The sequence below is a fragment of the Macaca fascicularis genome, chromosome 10 (genome assembly GCF_037993035.2).
Source record: "Macaca fascicularis isolate 582-1 chromosome 10, T2T-MFA8v1.1".
NCBI lineage: Eukaryota > Metazoa > Chordata > Mammalia > Primates > Cercopithecidae > Macaca > Macaca fascicularis.
In genome coordinates, this window is record NC_088384.1 from 96,972,403 (window position 1) to 96,992,130 (window position 19,728).

At 46.8% G+C, this 19,728-nt stretch overlaps 1 long non-coding RNA gene across 2 annotated transcripts in view; it reads right to left on the minus strand.

Annotated features, from left to right (window-relative positions):
• LOC107131116 (uncharacterized) overlaps positions 1–19,728 on the minus strand; it is a 294,115-nt gene that overhangs the window by 151,974 nt on the left and 122,413 nt on the right. The window lies entirely within an intron of this gene.

A 19,728-nucleotide genomic window follows, 5' to 3' on the forward strand; every position in this document is an offset into this window, starting at 1 on the left:
ACAGTGACTGCTTAGCTCAAGGCTCGGAGGCCAAAGAGCATCCCCAGAATCCTTGGGAGATAGGACTTTTAACCCTATTTATAGGAAAGGAAGTTGATACTTGGAGAGGTCAAGTAGCTTGCCACGAGGACACAGAGCCAGTAAACAGCTTTCAAGTAATGACAAGAGCTAACCTCACAATATGGCGACTAAAGCTTTCCATGAGACTCCTCCTACCATCCTCACAACTTCCATGAGGCAGGACCAGTATTGTCTAGTTTTGTACACACAGCAATTGAAGCTCAGAGAGGTCGAACCACATTGCCCCGTCACACAGCTGGAGCTGGAATCACAGCCCATGGCTGCAGAGCCCCAGCAGCCAGGCATAGTGGTTAAGAGCCCAGACTTTGGAGCCAGCCTGCCTGTGTTCAAGTCCTGCCTTTATCCATTTCCCAGAGATGTGACCTTGGATGAGTTCTTCAACAGATTCTCAGTTGCCCTACCTAATGGAAATAATCATTGTAATATAGCAACAGTCAGGATCTGTAATTGATATTCACAGAACACTTCCAACAGGGCCTGCTAGGTACCAAGTTGTGAGTTTGTTAGATGAATCTTTCTTCTGTACAACCATGATTTCACTCATTCTGTACATAGCAGGATTAAAACTGGCAAACTGGACGTCCTTCCTCTCCAGGCTGTCCCCTGTCCTCTTGGGGCCAAGGTCCAGCAGAGGCACACAGCCAAAAGGCGCCCCAGACCCAGCACCTGTAATGCTTCTGTCAGAGTAAACAAGGCTATTAACTGACGAGCTCTGTGATGGAATTGTCCCCTGTGGTATTTATTATAGGGTCCTTTCCCTGACACCCCCCAGGGAGAGAATATTAAATATTTAATGCACGCGAGGCTGCTCGTTTTTCATCCCCACTTCAGCACTCAAGTCGGCTCCAGTCTGGGGGCGAGCCAAAGTCCACCAGCCTGGCCCCCTCGTGCCTTCCCTCTTCCTGCCCGCTGCCCCTCTCTCTAGGGCACAAGGCCAGACACAGCCTGAGATGGGAATGTAATGAGGCCCCCACCCCAGGGACATGCAGCTGAGTCCCACGTGAACCCTGGGAAGGGCTCCTCCATCAGTCACCCTGGGCTGGGGGCCTGCGGAGTGTCAGGGGAAGCAGTGCTTCTCATCTAAAGAGTTGCGATTTGTTTGTCACCAGAGCTTAGGAGCCTCAGAGCACCCTGCCTGCATCTCCTCCTCTCCTCTGCACACATTTCTGACTCCCCCACCCACCTACCAGTTCTCATTCACCACATGTACCTCTGCCAGAGGTTTCTTCTGGCTACAGAAGCCTGCTCAGCCAGCAGAGCAACGACATAGTGTATGAAAACCCCAGCGTCCGTGCCTTTCATGTGGGATAACACAGGGGTGTGTTCTCTGCTGATTCCTGAGGTCTCTGGCAGAGCCCCACAGTGACCACTGCCCATTAACACACCCTATCTTCGTTCCTTTTCCTCTCTGCTCTCATTTCCCCTCTCTCCTCTACGTGCATCCTGGGGTCACCTCCCAGATAAACTTCTGCACTCAAATCCTTGTCTCCGGGGCTGCTTCTGCAGGAACCTAAATGAAGACAATGGCTTGGTCGGGTTGGGGACTCACTAGAGAATGTAGGAGGGTACATCTCAGGCATGTATTTATTCTTTCATTGAGCATCTACCTGCTCAGGGTCAGGCGCTGTGCTGGGGCTGGGGACACAGCAAGAACTCGAATCTGGCTCCTGGACCCCAAGTGCTCCCAAGATGACTGGGGCACTGTTACGAGGCACTATCCACAGTGCAGTGTGATCAGCACTTTCTACCATCACCCCTGGCCCTGCAAACCAGCCCAAGTGATGCCACATGAAGATAAAGTCACGTTTTCATCTCAGCTCATCCCTTAGTGGAAACATCAAGCTCCTCTACAAATGAGTGCATTGACCATCATGGGCCAAACGCTGCAAGGGATCCTGTCAATCATATTCATGTGAATTTTCCAGCTTTTCTTCTTCCTCTCTTTCTTTTCTGGGTGACCTCCAGCCATCTGTGTTGTACGTGGGTGCTGGTAGTTGGAACAGTGTGAGGGGGAGAGGAAAGGGTGTTTTACAAGCATCAAGGCCTAAGGGTAGGGCAGGGAGGTGAATTTTCCATTCCCAGAATGTTGACCAAAGGCATGCTCCCAGGCGTCAGGCCTTGTGCTTTGGACTTCACTGTATATTAGGGACAGGGTGGCTGAGGAGGTCCAGCGTCTGACAGGAAAGGGATGGAAGACCTAGTGATCACGGGAGGGTAGGAAGCTCGGCATTTTTCCTCTATGATCTGTAATCCTCACAGCAACCGTGTGCAGGGCTATGTGCATTTTACAGATGAGAAATCTGAGTTCCAAAGAGATTATGACTTATTCAAGGCTACTCAGCTAGGTATGCCTCGGAGTTCATTACATACCTTCTTCCCACCTCTGCAGCTGGGGGAGGAAGAAAAGAAGCCCGTCTTGGATTTTGTCCTGAGGTCAATGGGTAGCCATGAAAGGACAAGGTCAGAGTTGTATTTTGGAGCCATCATGATCTATTTAGCCCATCCCGGCTGCCAGGCTAGGGGTCTATACAGACCCATCCACCCCTCACCCCTGCCCTGGTCAAGACAGGCTCTGGGTTGAGAAGCTGAGGCCTAGAGGGGCACCACTAGGATGGACAGCATAACCTCACTCTTCCTTTTGCAGGGCTTTGCTCTTGCAGGGACTCCTGCCTGGAGCAGTCTTCCTCCCTTTTAACCTCTTTTCCTATGGCTGGCTCACTATCAAGTTTCATTATCAGCTTAACTGTCACCTCAAAGAGTGTTTCCCTGACCCCTGCTGTGGGTTGAATTATGTCCCCTGAGAAGGTTTGTTCAAGTCCTCATTCCCCCCACCTCCTGAACCCATGAATGCGACCTTATTTGGAAATAGTCTTTGAACATGTGATCAAGTTAAAATGAGGTCATTTGGGGTTAGAGTGAACTCTCATCCAATGACTGGTGTCCCTACTAGGGGAGGGAAATCTGGGTGCAGAGACACAGTGAGAACACCATGTGAAGATGGAGATGGAGATCCAAGTGATCCTGCCACAAGCCAAGGCAGGCCTGGGGCCACCAGGAGCTGGAGGAGGCAAGGAGTCTCCCCTAGAGCCTTTGGAGGGAGCATGCTGACTCCTTGATTTCAGACTTTTCGCCTCCAGAACTGTGAGGGAATCAATTTCTGTTGTTTTAATTCACTCAGTTTGTGTTACTTGGTTAGAACAGCCCTAGAAACTAATACAGCGGCTCACTAAGGCCAGTCTCTCTCATCTTTCCTATCACATATCTTCCTCTCTTCCTCCTTCACCCCAGTAATAACAATCTACAATGATCATTATAGATATGTTATATTTATTGTCCATCCTACTCACTAGACTGGGAGCCCTAAAAGGGGAGAGGCCTTGCCTGTCTTGTTCTCTGCTATATTCCTAGTGCCTAGCCCTGCAACTGTGGTGCGTGGCATATGGTAGGTACTAAATAAGTGTTCGCTTACAGAGACTTAACGAAAGTCTATCATGTGCTAGCACTGCTCTAAGTGAACAAAATAAAGAGTGGCGCTTACATACCACATTCAACAAGGAACATAATAAGTAAGTTAAACTCATAGGCTGTTAGTAGATGATGAAGTTCCATGGACAGGGAGAGGAAAAGTAGGGTGGGGTAAGGGAGATGGGACATTGGGGTGGAAGAGAACAACCTGCAAAATTAAACAAGGTGGTCTAGAAGGCCTTGTTGACAAGTGACACTTAAGTAGATTTTGAAGGAGATGAGGGAGTTGGCCATGTGAGATTCTTGAGGAAGAACATTCAGGCAAAAGGCACAGCCACTGCAAAAGCTCTCCAGCTATGGGAATCTGCATGGCACTTCAAAGAACAGAAAAGAGGTCAAGGCAGGTGGAACACAATGAGAAAAGGGGAGAATAGCAAGGGAGGAGGTCAAATATTTGTTGGCTGAAGGAAGGGATGGAGGGAGGGAAGGCGGGAGGGATGGGTAGAAGGATGGGTGGATGGGTGGATGGATGGATGGATATGGACAGATAGAAGGAAGAATAGAAAAGGGAGGAATGCTTCATATCTGGGAATCAAAAGCAGGGACTCTGTCCTCTGGCCATATGTTAAGTCAATAACTGAAAATAAAGGGGACCCTACCCAAGAAAAGTGGCCAATTGCAGACCAAAAAGAAGTCAGTTCTCCACTCCCTTTATAGCAATAACACAGCACTACAGAACAGAGATGAGGATGCCTAAGAAAGTTGACTTTAGTTTCTTGGGGACCCAGGATCCCAAACGAGGGCTCCTTCAGAGCCTGGGATCTCACCCACCCAGATGGCTGGAGCCCCCACATACAAGGCCTCAGGCGCTCCCTTAGAGCCACAAACCATGAGGCTGAGCTGGCTGGGACTCCTGACAGCTAAAAGTGGATTTATTCCAAATGAATCACTAATGAAGCACTTTTTGATACAGAGGCCCTGGAGGGTGCCCATAAAATCCATGACAAACCACTGAGATATGAAATGGAATCAAGTTGGTTTCTAAAAATTAGGAATTTCCTCTTCGTCCTCTAGCCACAGCTCCAGCTGGATTGGGTCAGCTCCCCAAGCGGCCTGCAGAGCAGGCGCATTGCTAAGAAATCCCTGGGAGAGGATGTGACCCACAGGCCCGGAATCAGAGAAGTCCTGAGCCATCCCCATCCTGCCTGTTCTAGGAAACCTTCCCAGCCCTCCAGACAGGACACATTGAGTGTGTACAAGACTTTAAGGTTCATGGTTGCTCTTTTCCCACCTGTCTCATCTGTCTCCCCCATGAGACACTCTGGCTCTCTCCCCTGCCCTCTCAGCAGCACTCAGCCCAGCTGGCCACTTAGCCTTGCCGCCTCTTCTTTTCCTGCTTTGTGTAACATCACATGGGCCTCGTTCTCCTCCTGTTTCTCTGGCTGCTCCTTCTCCACCTTTGCAAGTGCTTTCTCTTCTACCATGCAACTTTTAAGTGTTGGAGCACCCAGGGCTTCACCTTCAGCTTGCTCTCACTCTCCCTCCATAAATTATCTCATCATTCTCAAAGTTGAAATATCATCAGTATACTGACAACTTTTTTTTTTTTTTCCATCTCTGGCTCCAGCCTCTCCCCTGAACACCAGAATTCCAACTTTATGTGGACTTCCAAAAAGCATTTCAAACTTAACATGGCCAAAACAAAACTCTTGATCTTCTCTTTGTTTCCTATCTCAGTAAATGGCACCACCCTATCCACCCAGTTGCTCAAACCAAACACCAAGAAATCTTCCTCAATTCCTATCTCTCCTTTTCCCTTAGCCCTCACATCTGCAGGTCTTCTCTGCTCTTGTTCTACCACTCACCTTGAATCTGGCTGCTTCTATTCCACGGCTTCCACTCTAAGCCAGGCCTCCTTCTTGCTTCCACTCCAGCTGCCTCCAATTCACTCTCTACCCACAGTCAGAGAGCTCATCTAAAAATGTGGGCTCTGCTGCTGCTGAAGAAACAACAGCAACTGTGCACATGCACAGAGCCCCAGGGACCCTTTGGGGAAAGGCCAGATGCAGGCTCTTCAGGAAGAGACCCAAGCAACAGTCCAGCAAACAGCCTGCCACCTCCACGCTCTCTCTATGCTAAGAGGCAGGAGCTGGTGTTGCCCAGAGCCCAGCATATCCTAACTGCTGATACCAGTGACAGGTTGAATATCCCTAATCCAAACATCTGAAATCCAAAATGCTCCAAAATCAGAAACTTTTTGAGCACCAGCACGACACTCAAAGAAAATGCTCTTTGGAGCATTTCAGATTTCAGATGTTGAGGTTAGGGGTGCTGAACGGGTAAGTATACTGCTAATATTCCAAAATCAAAAAAAAAAAAATCCAGATCTGAAACACTGCTGCTCCCAAGTATGTCAGATAAATGATACTCAACCTATAGTTTCATGTTCACTGACAATAATATAACTCTTTGCCTTTTGGGATCCCTTTGCAATTTACAAAGTAATGCCGGGGCATTACTATCATGACTCTTTCAGCAACCCCCTGGGATCAGTGTGATACCCCCAGTCACAGTGGGGGTCCCCACAGTGTCAGAACAGGGATTCCATCCCAGGTCTTCCAAATACAGTTAAAACTACAGGTTCCAGAATCACCCCCGCCAACCCACCAATGGGGTCTTCTTGAAATAAACACTTCCATTACCATCATAAAACATCCCAGAAATTCCACTATTCTGACACTCAAGTGGCAGCTTCCAGTTAACTCAGGGAACATGGGCAAAAATGCTTTGTCAGTTACCAGGTCCCAGTTTGGGTTTGGGAAAATCCGTAGCGTCCATCATTCTGCCCAGTGGTCCCACACTCAATCACACTGTTCTAGAAGAGTCTTGTCTGAGCGAAAGCTGTATTTTGAGTTCAGCAGTGGAGCCCCTGTTTCACTCACTCATTCTCATCATTCCTAACCTTAATTACACCTGAGAATCTTCTGGAGACACCATGCCCAGAGGTCACTAATCTGTTGGCCTGTTGTGGGAATGGGCTTTTATATTTTCTAAGTACCCCAGGTGATTCTAAAAAACAGTCATAGTTGAGAACCACCAACAGCTGATCCACAAACACATCTGGAACATTGGTTGAAGACTAGGCACTGGGTGAACAGAGATGCCCTCCAAGAAAAAGCTTCTATCTAATATGGAAAATATAAAGGTAAACAGATGATTCAAATTAGCTCATTTCAAGCATTTGTTTTTGTTAATTTTTTAATTTAACAAACATTTATGTCACTGTCCAGTTGCTAGGCAATGTTCTAGGCACTCTATAAATTTACAGATTTAACCAGTTTAGACCTCAGACCTTAGAACAGTGATGAAGGTATTATTACTATCCCCATTCTCCAAATGATGTAACTAAGACACATGGAGCTTAAGTAACTTAGGTAAAGTCACAACATCTCATCAGTGACTGAGCTAGGGCTCTAACCCAGAGAACTGGACTTCAAGTTTCTAACCAGTTCCCATCTCACAGTGGAATTTGTGCAGAACACAGATTCTTGGCCCCATTCACCTCCCCACATGCCCCCTCCACCCTTAGGTTTTGGTTCAGTCAGCTGAGATGAGACATAGGAACATACATTTTTTTTTTACGTGTCCCGGGTGATTCAGACACAGGTGTCCTGAGGACTATCCTCTAAGAAACTCTCTTATTAAATAAGGTGTGGTAGTTTTAAATTGTGTCTACAAATGCTGTGACACTCCTTCTAAAAAATGAACCCTCCCCTTAAGAATCAGCTGAACTTAGCAACTTGCTTCTAACAAACAGAATACAGAAGAGATGATATTAAATAGTATGTGATATGTGTCTTCCAAGAGGAAACGGCAGAAAAAGGACCAGCCCTTGAGCCAGGTGAGATATGAGAAGCACCAGGATGTACCATGCAGAGCATAAGAGACACTGCGGCTTCCTCATTGCCCTCTCTTAGGCCACTCATTTTGGGGGAAGCCAGATAGCTGCCCTGCTATGAGGACACTCAAGCAGTCCCATGAAGGAGCCTGCATGGAGAGAAACTGAGGCCTCTTGCCAATAGCAGTACCATCTTGACACCCATATGAGTGCACCATCTTGAAATTGGTCCCTCCAGCCCATCTGGCCTTCAGATAGAGTGACCATACATCCCAGCTTGCCTAGAACAGTCCTGGTTTATCCTATTGACTGTGCATTCCATGCAATTTACCATTTGTCCTGGATAAAACTATCCTAGTTTAACCAATGGTAAGTTATATAATCATCCTGTTGAAGAACCCAACAGGCAGGCTAAGACATTTGGACTTTACCCTGGAGGCCGTGGGGAGCCACGGAAGGGTTTTAAGCTGGGGAGTGATCTAATTCCAATTGTGTTTTAGAAAGATTCATTTGCAGAAAATGCACCAGTATGCAGGAGGAACTGGTATGGAGGGTGGACTGGTTTGGAGAATGGGTGCAGAGGCTTGACCAGGGGAAAACAAGATAAGAAGCCAGGAAGGAGATAAACACAGTCCCTCAGCGAGAGTGGTCAGTGACCATGACCGCCAATATGAAGGCTAGAGCAGTGGAAGATGGGGTCACAGTAAGTTTAGGAAAATTTCGGAGATATTAAACAAACTTGGCTCAGTAAGAGACAGAGAAGTAGCGGCCAGGGGTGATTCTGAGGCTATCAAGGGGGTATGGCCCCCACATTTCAGGGCCCAGAGCTCTGTCTAAAAATAGCTCTCAAATGAGTCACCTCAATTGCAGCCAGCAAGGAATTGGCTGGTTTGTTATTGAATTGCAGGATTTTTGGCCAAACGGACTGAAACCATGTGCAGCCTTGGCTCGAGAAGTTCCCACTGGACCCAGTCTCTTGCTAGGGGCAGTGCCATAGCCCTGATGCATGCATAATCTCACTTTCCTCTCACAACAAATCAGCGTGAATGCCATAATTTCTTTTCATTTATCAGGGCTGAGAGAAGCTGCCAAATGTTTCCAGAATGTAAGCTCTGTAGGCGGCCCAGCCAGAATTCAAACCCAGACCTCCCCAGACATTTGGTATCGGCTGGAAAGAGGTTTTTCTGGGTAAAATCCCTAGAAACATTCTCTTGCCTCCTTCCAGCTGGGATACATTGGCTGAACTCGAGTCACCCTCCTAATAAAAATTCCATGTTCCATCAGCAGAATGCTTCCATCCCAATTAGATCAATTTTCTCTAAGTAGCAATAAATGTGTTTTTCTTTCAGAGGCCAGCCCGACACATTAAGCAGGCTTGGGGCAGCCATTCCCCAAGCCTCTGGCTACGAGTGTGTGGGGTCAGGGGTCACAGCGCCACCACCTCCGGCTCATTAGTGGGGCCCATTCATCTTTGCTGGGACACCAGCACTCAACATGGTGGCAGGGCTTAGGGTGGGGGTGTGTGGGCAATTCATCAGGGACTCTGGTTCGCCGGAGACAGGAGCAGAAAAGCAGGCCTGCTCACAGGCCGGCAGGAGCCCTAGGCCCAAGAGCTAAGAACCGGAGCTGCCTGGTTAAAGATTAACCTGGTCTAGGATGTCTGTCTGTAAGGACTCATAGCCAGCTTGCAAGGAAGGAAGGGCCCAGGGCAGGCTCCTTTCAGATGCACCTGGCTCCTGCCTGCTAACAGAGTTTCCCTTCCGGCCACCTCCCCAAGCCAATCCCTGAAATCCATCTAAGCAAGGCCTACAGGGGCCTGGAGAATGATACTATCACTCTCCTGTGGTGCAGAGACCTGCCTGAAATAGGCCCTTTGATTTGCAAATCCAGACACTGGAAATGGGAGCCTAAGAGAGCCCCACTCTATCCTGCCCTGCCTGGGCCACTGGGCCTGGTAGAAGCTTGACCAAAAGAATGAGACCTCTCAGCTTCCCCAGGACTAAAGCTCAGCCTCCATCAACCTGTGAGCCCACACACATAGCCCAAGCCACCCTGAGCCAGGCAGAGCTGCAGCTCTGGACATGGGATTCTCAGAGTGGCATAGTAGTAGTTTGCTAGGGATGCTGTATTGATGTACCACAAACTAAGGGGCTTAACAGATACTTATTCTCTCGTGGCTCTGGAGGCTAGAAGTCCCAGATCAAGGTGCCAGCAGAACCATGGTCCTCTGAAGGAGCTAGGGAAGGTTCTGCTCCAGGCCTCTCTCCCAGCTCCTGAGAGTTCCCTGGCCTGTAGCAGCATAACTCCAGTCTTCACCTGGCGTTCTGCATGTGTGTGTATGTACCTGTGTTCAGATTTCTCCCTGTGTGGTGTGGTGTGTGCATGTATGTATGTGCGTGCAACAAAGTCTTGCTCTGTCACCCAGGCTAGAGTGCAGTGGCACAATCTCAGTTCATTGCAACCTCTGCCTCCCAGGCTCAAGCAATCCTCCTGCCTCAGTCTCCTGGGTAGCTGGGACTCCAGGCGCATGCCACCATGCCTGGCTGATTTTGGTTGTTTTTGTTTTTTGGTTTGTTTTTGTTTTTTGTAGAAACAGGATTTTGTCATGTTTCCCAGACTGGTCTCCAACTCTTGGGCTCAAGTGATCTGCCCACCTCAGCCTCCCAAAGTACTAGGATTATAGGTGTGAGCCACTGCACCCAGTCCAGATTTCTCCTTTTTCATAAACACACCAGTAATACTGGATTAGGGGCCCAACCTACTTCTGTATAACCTCATCTTAACTAAGTACATCTGTAACAACCTTATTTCCAAATATGGTCTCATTCTGGGGTACCGTGGTTAGGGCTTCAATATATTAATTTGGGGGTACATACAGCCCCAAAGAGCCCCATTAACTCTTCCCCCTTTGGGCCACGTGAGAGGCAAGCCTTGGGGATCCTCATTCATTTGGCAAATGTGTATTGAACACCCATCAGGCCCAGCGCAAGGTGCTAGGGGTACAGTGGTGAGCTGGTGTCTGCTCTATGGGTTCACAGGTGGCAGGGGAGACAGGCACAATCAATTACACAAGCAACTGTACAATTACAAATTGTGCTAGGAGCTCTGAAACAGAGGTGTGAGCAGCTACAAAAGCGCAGAACCAGGTCGCACTCCAGGTAAGAAGTCGAGCTGGGGCTGGCATCACAATAGTGTAAGCATCCTCAGCTTCCCTGGGCTGTTCTGCAGTGCAGCTGACCGCCACCCACAGCTCCTCCTCTCCTGGCTATCTGGCCCGTTGGTACCCCAACCCCTACCCAGCCTGATGCCTTTCCTGGAAGCCAGATTAATGGCATCTGAGCAACCTGCCCAGGAACCACCGCTGGAGGTAATCTTTCTGCAGAGCCCAGGGGACTGGCAGAGGTCTCCCTGATTCACACTCATCCTGGATGAGCCGTCCTTTCAGCAGCAGCTCCAGCGGCATCTCAGTTCAGCCCTGGGACTCCAGGAGGGAATACACATTCAGATAATGACCAGTAGGTCTTGGACCCAAATGTCACCTCCTCATGGAAGCTTTGCTGACCTGACTCCTCCAAGCCCAAACAACTCCTCAACATCCCCTCCTCAAATGAAACTAAACAACGGATTACAGAATTAGCTGTTCTGTATCTGTCTCCCCTGGAGACTGTAAGCTTTACAAGAACTGAGACAACTTTCTCATCTACCTCCATATGCCCCAAATCCACACTGTGCCTGTCACATAGTGGTGTTTTGTAAACGTGAGCTGGGTAAATAAACAAAATAATTAATTATTTAGTCAACCTCCTACTTCTTTCTACCAAAACCACAAATTGAGCCACAGGCTTGATGCAAGTCCACGGAACTCCTGACAGTACCAGGAAAACAAAGACATGGAATGAGAGAGATTGTGTTCAGGATGGAGGGAACAGCTTGAGCAAAGACAAGAGAGGGAGGAAATGCTAAGTGGGTTTGGGGAACAGTGAGTATTTGGTTTGGCCAGAGCAAGACTCAGCTGTGCATGGCCTTGAATGCTGGACTTGGGTGGTGGTCACAGGGTGCCATGAAGGTTTTTGAGAGGTGGTGGCATGATCAGAGTTGGGCTGTGCTGATGGGGAGAGCAGGTAGCTCCACAAGAAAGTACAAAATGTGGGGCCAGAGATCAGGAGAGAAGTTTGGGCTAAAGCAAAGGTTTAAGAGCTGTCCCACAAAGAAGGCAACTGAGGTCACTGAGGGAGAGCAGAAAGAGGGGAAACATTGTACAGAATCTGGGGACAACTGTAGTGCAGAGAAGATGGGTTCAGGAAGGGCAACATGATCAGGAGAGCAGAGGAGTGACCAGAGAGGAGGGAGGAAAGCCAGGCCTGCCCAGCATGCTTGAAGGGAGGCCCACCTTTCCTCATGTCCTTCTTCTGTCTGCCCACTCTACAGGGCAGGGAGAACCAATTTCAAAATCTGACCCCATCAAGAACCAGCTGTAACACCTGGGCAAATATATGTGCCTCCAGAAGTCTGTTTTCTCATGTGAAGACTGGAGCTGGACAAACTCAACCTGCTGGGGTACAAGGAATGTGACACATTGTAATATTATTGCCAGTCCCCGCACACAGCTGCCTCCTGGGTTTTCCAGCCACACGGTCCTGGTGCAAATCAGCAGCATTTCCCAACCTTTGCATTGTAGACATTTTGTGCTGCATGAGTCTTTAATGCCCACATGCATTGTAGGGTGTTAGCAGTCCCCCTTGGAATCAAAAATGTCTCCAGTCATTGCCGAGTGTCTGACCCCGAGGGAGCAAAATTGCCTCCAATTAAGAACCACTGGTGTAAACCACAAAAGCTGTAGGCAAGTGTCCCCTACTGCCTCTGTCTCCCAGAGGAGGTCCTATGTGCCCATGCCCTCGTGCATTCAATCAACATTCTCAGAACACTTATTCTATGCCAGACTTAGGCCTATGTGCTGAGCCCTGAAGACGGCACTCAATAGAACAGTGATCCTGCTTGCAGGAATTTTACAGTTACTGGAGGAAACAATTTTGATACAATGAGATCTCTCAGCAGGGTAGGCAGGATAATGGCCCCCAAAGATGTCCATGTCCTCATCCCCAGAGCCTGTGAATATATTACTTCCTATAGCAAAAGGCACTCTACAGGCGTGATAAAATTAAGGACCTTGAGATGGGGAATTATCCTGGATTATCTGAGTTGGCCCGATGTAATTGCAAGGGTCCTTATAAGTGAAAGAGGGAGACAGGAGAATCAGAGTCAGAGAAGGAGATGTGGTGATGGAATCAGCAGTCGTCCAAGTCAGAGAGATGAAAGTGCTACACTGCTGGCTTTGAAGATGGAGGAAGGGGTCATGACCCAAGGAATGCAAGGGCTCTACAAGCTGGAAAAGGCAAGGAAACAAATTTTCCCCTCGATCCTCCAGAAGGAAGGCATCCTTGCCAACACCTTGATTTTAGCCTAGTGAGACACACTTCAAACATCCGACTCCAGAACTGTAGTCTGTGGTCATTTATTACAGCAACAATAGGAAACTAATATTCACAGTCACACAGTTAAGCACAGGGAACTGTAGGATCTCAGGGAAAGGAACAGGGCTGCCACATATGATTATCCAGGTAGCACACTGCCAAAAATTTGCCAGCTGAGGAAATGAACAGGGCTGAAATTTAGCCCACACTCCACTTGACAAGCCATGAGCCCTCATGAGGACTGTGTTTCTGAGACAAGGAGCATCTTTTTCTGATGTACACACAGGCATTATGGGGAGGAGGTCTTTCTTAATTTGCACAAAGAGAGCTACCCAGGTAACTATGGCCCTGGCAAAGGACTTTGACTCTTCCTGGGGTGGTCAGAGAGATCTTCACAGAGGAAGTGACATCCAAGCTAGATCTTAAAGAACAAACATGGAGCCTGTAACCCCAGCACTTTGGGAGCCCGAGGCAGGCAGATCACTTGAGGTCAGGAGTTCAAGACCAGACTGGGCAACATGGTGAAATCCTGTCTCTACTAAAAATACAAAAATTAGCCAGGGGTGGTGGCAGGCACCAGCAATCCCAGCTACTCGGGAGGCTGAGGCAGGAGAATCAGTTGAACCTGGGAGGCAGAGGTTGCAGTGAGCCAAGATCATGCCACTGCACTTCAGCCTGGGTGACAGAGTTGGGTGACAGAGTGAGACTCTGTCTCAAAAAGAAAGAACAGACGTAGAAAGAAAGCAGAGCCATTCTACGAAAGAGAATAGCACAAAAGTCTGTAGGGGCCTGATTCACTTGTAGGAAGAGGAAGGAGCTCCGCCTGGCTGAAGCATCAGGTACATGGGGGAGATGATTGGGAGATGCAGAGTTCAGCCTGCGATGTGCAGAGTCTGAGGGGACTGCCGAACATTCATGGAGAGATGTCTAGGAGGTGGCCAAATGCCCATGCCTGGAGCTCTGGCAACAGGGCTGAGCTGCTCCACACCACTCTCCTGACACCATTCCAAGGAGCCCAGCTTGGACAAGATTAAGGCTCGCATCCCACCAGCCCAGCCCCAGGGACTGCTCCCTGGCTCTCAGTGATGCCTGGCTGTTCAATGATTTGCTTTTAGGGTCTGGTAGTGTCTGTCCCTGTAGTGGCTCCACTTCCTAGCACTTAACTCTAAGACAGGTATTGATGGTGCCTTGACCTTCCCTAATATATTGCTACAAGGTAACGTGGGCCAGTCCTGCAGTTCTGGTCATCCCATGGCCCCCCTCTGGGCCTGAGCAAAGAACAAGAAAAAACCATCAAGCTGGGCGCGAGGTTTGCAATACAAATGGCAGTGAGTTGTTTTCAGGAGGCAAATGGGCCCCCACAGACTAATGGCTGTCAGTGGCTCCCTCCTCCTCCCTCCCTGAGCTTCCCCCCATCCAGAGCTGGCCCAGCTGGGAAGCTGCAGTTGCTCCAGCCACCCCCGCCCCCCAGCCCTTTTGCTGACAGTATAACCTTCAGGAACCTGAAATTCCTGAGTGGTCCCCAGAGCTCCATGCATCTTGAAAGAAAATTTGTGTAATGTCATTTCAGGCTGTCCCTAATCCAGAATTATTGAGGGGGGGCTGGGACCTGGGAATTGCCTCTGACACTTGACAAATACTTGGCTTTGTGTAAATGGACAGGCTCCTGAAATAACTGCCTTTGGATGTCACATGAAGAGAAATTAATTCTTTATTAACTTCCTCAATGATAATCTAATAAACCCATCAGGCCTCCAGGCCCCAACATTTAAAGAGCTTGGTGGTTTGGATGCAAATGTCTCCTGACCCCATTTTGTCGGGAATATGTTCATGGAGAGGAGGAATAATTGGCTCTAGAGGTCAGATGTCAGCTCAGAGTCAAAACGGGTGACTTTCATGGCTCCACACAGACCCGAGACTCAGGAGGTTCAGTCCTTCCTGTGGCCACCAGCTCTTCTGGATTTTCTGCGATGGTCCTTAATTTCAAATATTCTGTCCCTTTGTTCACCAAAGAGCATTTGCTCTGGTCAGAGAACATTCTCTGGTTTTTACTCAGATTGTGAGGTCACTAGAGCCCTCACCCACAGTGCCAAAGGGCTGTTCATATATTCTTTAACTCTTAGGTGTGGCCAGGTGCTGGAAGGGGGAATGCAAGGCCCTGGGGCTTATTGTCTAGTGGGTTGTGGGGAGGGAGGAGCAAATAAAAAAATTAAAGTTATAAATTGAGGGATGGCTGGGCACAGTGGCCCATGACTGTAATCCCAGGGGCTTTGGGAAGCTGAGGCAGGAGAATCACTTGAGGCCAGGAGTTTGAGACCAACCTGAGCAATAAAGCAAGACCCAATCTCTACAAAAAACAAAAAAATTTAATTAGCCAGGAGTAGAGTAGTATAGTGCCAGTTACTTGGGAGGCCAAGGTGAGAGGATTTCTTGAGCCCAGGAGATAGAGGCAGCACTGAGCTATCAAGCTACTGCACTCCAGCAGCCTGGGAGACACAGCATGACTCTTAAAAAAATGGGGGAAATGCTATGAGGGCAAAGGATATCTGAGAAAGTGGGAAAACTCCACTTCTCCTTAGAGCTGAGCCTGGATCTCAGTCACCACGTGGGTCCACAGTGTGAGCAGGCAGCCCGGCCAAAAGACCTCTTGGGTCCCTCAAGCCAGACCTTTCTGGTGAAGTCCAGGCTCCATATCCCTACCATCAGCACTGACAGAAACAGAAATCTGCACGTCCATCCTGGAGGCAGGAGAAGATGACAGTAGGTGCAGAGGCCTGCCAGGACAGAGAAACCAGAAACCCCAGAATGCCAAGGGCGGAAGATCTCAGCCTGATCTAGTGTCTGACCAGACCCTGCTTTCATACCTCCCACAATGGTGCACTCATTACTGCTCAAGGAGGCCCCCCTGGAAATGAGTGACCGCACAAGTTCTTCTTGAACAGACCAATGTGTGTGTATGTATATATCTTATATGTAAATACACACATATGTAATTAGCACATAATAAAGCTATATCACAAACTAGTGAATAAATGAAGAATTATTCCATCTGTGATACTAGAACCAATGGTTTAACCATACGGGATCCCATAGAAATTTAGAAACTCGGTAAAAATGTAGCAAAAACTAGAAAAAGAAAGTGTATATGAATGACATTTGAGAGTAGAAAAACAATTCTCTAAGCATTAAAACACTCGAAGAACTCATGAAAGATAATGAATGTGACTACATAAAAATTTTAAATTTCTCTCTTATAAACTTGAGCATAATGATCAATACCACTTCTTAAAAGGGGCAAAGGTCAAAGCAGATAATTCACAAAAGAAGAAATACAAACAGCCAATATAAATATGGAAAAAATGTTCAATCATGCATATAATCACAGAAATGCAAGTTAAAACAGCAATAAGATGCCATCATTCACCTATCAAATTGATTTTTTTTAATTGCAATGATATTCAATGCTGGGGATGACAAGGTGTACACTCTCTCACATTGCTGGCAGAGGCGCAAATTGTTATAACTCTCCTGGAAATCAGCTTTCTAATATGTACCAAGGACTGCAAAATCCTTTCTACTAGATTCTTTAACGTACAAAGAGCATGTTTTCAAAAGGAGGGAGAAGCGGTATAGATTAAGAGAGATTTGCAAGTTGCATCAACCAAATGCAAAATGTGGGCTTTCATTTGGATGCTGATCCAAACAAGCTGGCTCTAAGAAGACATTTCTTGAGATAATTGGAGAAAATTGAACATGGCCTGATATTAGATAATATTCAGGAATTATTGTTCATTTTTGTAGGTATGTTAATTACATTCTGGCTATGTTTTTAATAAGTTATTTTACCTATGGAGAAGTAAAACAACTTTTGCAGGGGAAATGATACAACATCTGGGACTTGTTTTAAAATATTCCAACAAACTGGGGAAGAGATGGATAAAACATGATTGTCAGAATGTTAGTAATTGTTGAAGCTGGGTGATCCAGGATGGGGTGGGAGGGCCCATTATACTATTCTCTCCTATGTATAGCCAGAGCTTTCCTATAATAAAATATATTTTGAATATGTCAGTTGAGCCAGCCATCCTTCTTTGACATTCTACCCTCAAGAAATTATCAAAGATCTACACATAATTTGCAATTGCAAAAATATGGAACCAGCCTAAATGCCCATCAATTCATGAGTGGATAAAGAAATGTGGTATATATGTTTGTGTATACATATACACACACACACACACCATGGAATACAGCCATAAAAAGTAATGAAATCATGGCATTTGTAGCAACCTGGATGGAACTGAAGACTATTATTCTAAGTGAAGTAACTCAGGAATGGAAAACCAAACATCATATGTTCTCACTCATAAGTGGGAGCTAAGCTATGAGGATGAAAAGGCATAAGAATGAAATTTTGGGGATTTGGGGGGAAAGGGCCGGGGTGGGGGTGAGCAATAAAAGACTACACATTGGGTACAGTGTACACTGCTCAGGTGACGGGTACACCAAAATCTCAGAAATCACCACTAAAGAACTTATACATGTAACCAAACACCACGAGTTCCCCCAAACCTACTGAAATTTTAAAAAATAAATAAAATGTTAATTTCACAATAAAATGTGAAAAATATGCAGAAAATTTTTAAAAAGTGCACGAAGATTTATGTACATAGACACAAATGAGAAAACTGGTCATGAAAGAAAAAAAAAAAACAAAAAGAATCAGTTATAAGCAAAATATCCCATAACAAGTTATGGTACAGACAAAGAGCTGAATATTAAGCCACTGTGATAAAAAAGGTATTTTTAAAATATCAGAAAATGCTCATGTGTTAAGTGGGGAGGAAAAAAGCAAGATACAAAATTGTATATCTACTATGATCCCAATTATCTTTAAAATGAATATAGTTGTGCACTTTTTAAAAGGCCAAAATGTTAACTGTGGTCATCTTTGGGAGGTATAATTACAAATGATTTTTATTTGCTTCTTTAAACTTTTCACTATGCAATAAGGTGGAAAAATGTAATTATCTTAAGAGCTGGTACCAACATTCCTCTTAAGAAAAAAACTAAGTTGGAGAAACATTTTGATGAGCACATGGGCTAGAAGCTGAATCCCTGAGGCCTGGACCATGGGGAAAACTGATGCCAGACCAAGTTCTGTCTCAAGGTAATGTGAGCAGGGGTCTAGGAAGAGAGGAAAGCTTGGAGAACATAAACCACCAGGAAATGCACAGAATTCCTGGCAAGTACACTGAATTACCCTCCCCTTACAGAATGGAGCAGTCTAGCTCATTTCACCTGGAACTCTGAAAGGTAATGTCTCTCTTCCTACACCTTAGCTGACATCTCAGTAACCTGGATGTTCCAAGTCTCTACAATAAGCAGGCATTGCTTCTACAATCAGAAGAAAGCAGTGTTTTATTTTTCTTTTTCAAGGAAAACTAAGTTTTCTTTATCCCAAGCTGGAACCTGCCTTTCTGGAGCCACTCCCTATTGTTACTTCCTGGAACTATCCAGACCAAGTCAGCTCTGTCTCTCACCTGCAGCCTCAGTAGTTTGAAGACAACATTCGCTTCTTCTGTCTACTCTAGTTCCTCTGATCATGTGTTGCTAATACTGCCGTGGTTCTGAATCTCCTCCTAAGGTTAAGTTATCTTCTCTATGTGAGCTCTAGGAAATCTGGATCCTGTTTAAATTCTAGTACATACACCTGAATACAAGAGATCTGACCAGTTCAAGGTAAAAAGTAACTATCACCTCCCTCAAACTAGGCTCTATACTTCCAATGATACAGCCTATAGCTACGTTACATTTTTATTGACTCATATTATGCTAATTATTAAGCTACTGTCTACCAGCTTCAAACCTACCCTTCCAAGCTCTGCTTTCTGATGCTAGAACTGAGACTCTGTAAACGACATTTTTTCTTGGCCAGAAGGTTCCGTGTTAGGCTTGGCCAACAGGGGCCCTAGAGGAAGACTGTAAGGCTGGAAGAGGAAGAGACATGCTCCTTCATGTTTCCTCTCTGTTCATGGTTTAGCTCTTGTTCCAGGTAGCTTTGTCTCAACATGCTACTTCACCCTGGCAGCAGCATTTAGTTCTAGCAACTGCAACTGGCTTCAGTTTTCAGTTTTTCAACCCTTGCAGAACCAGTCTCATTACTTCCCCCAAAAGACACCGGCACTTGCCAGCTGGCACTTCCTCCTCAGAGGTCTGAGTCCCAGCTCCTTGAGGCTCTTCCTCCCAGCTTCTAACTTTTAATAATACCAACCTCTTCCCTTTGTTCCCTCGGCCCTCAATGGCTGCTTCCTGCAGTTGCTCTCTCATAATATCTCAAAGTGCAAACATTTTGCCTTTTCAGTTTTCTGATGATAAACTGGTCTTTACACAAAATTCTTCCTGTTAAGATACCTGACGTGGTTTCTGTCTCCTGATTGGACCCTGACTGATACACTGCTGCTGAGTCTCATCTTCCCCCACTGTATACCTAGTGGGTGGTTTTCTAGATGCAACTGTTAGATTTCCTCCTGGTAGGTTTTAACATAGCTTCAGCCTGTCAAGAGATGGTCAGATCCTAATCCTATCTTCCAGCGTCTTTACTCTTCCTTCCAATATCATGTCATCTACCAGCGTGATTAACCTATGCTAGAGCCCTGATCCGCATCACTAATTAAAACACCACCTAGGGTTGGACGCAGTGGCTCATGCCTATAATCCCAGCACTTTGGGAGACCGAGGCGAGTGGATGACCTGAGGTCAGGAGTTCGAGACCAACCTGGCCAATATAGTGAAACCCCATCTCACAAAAAT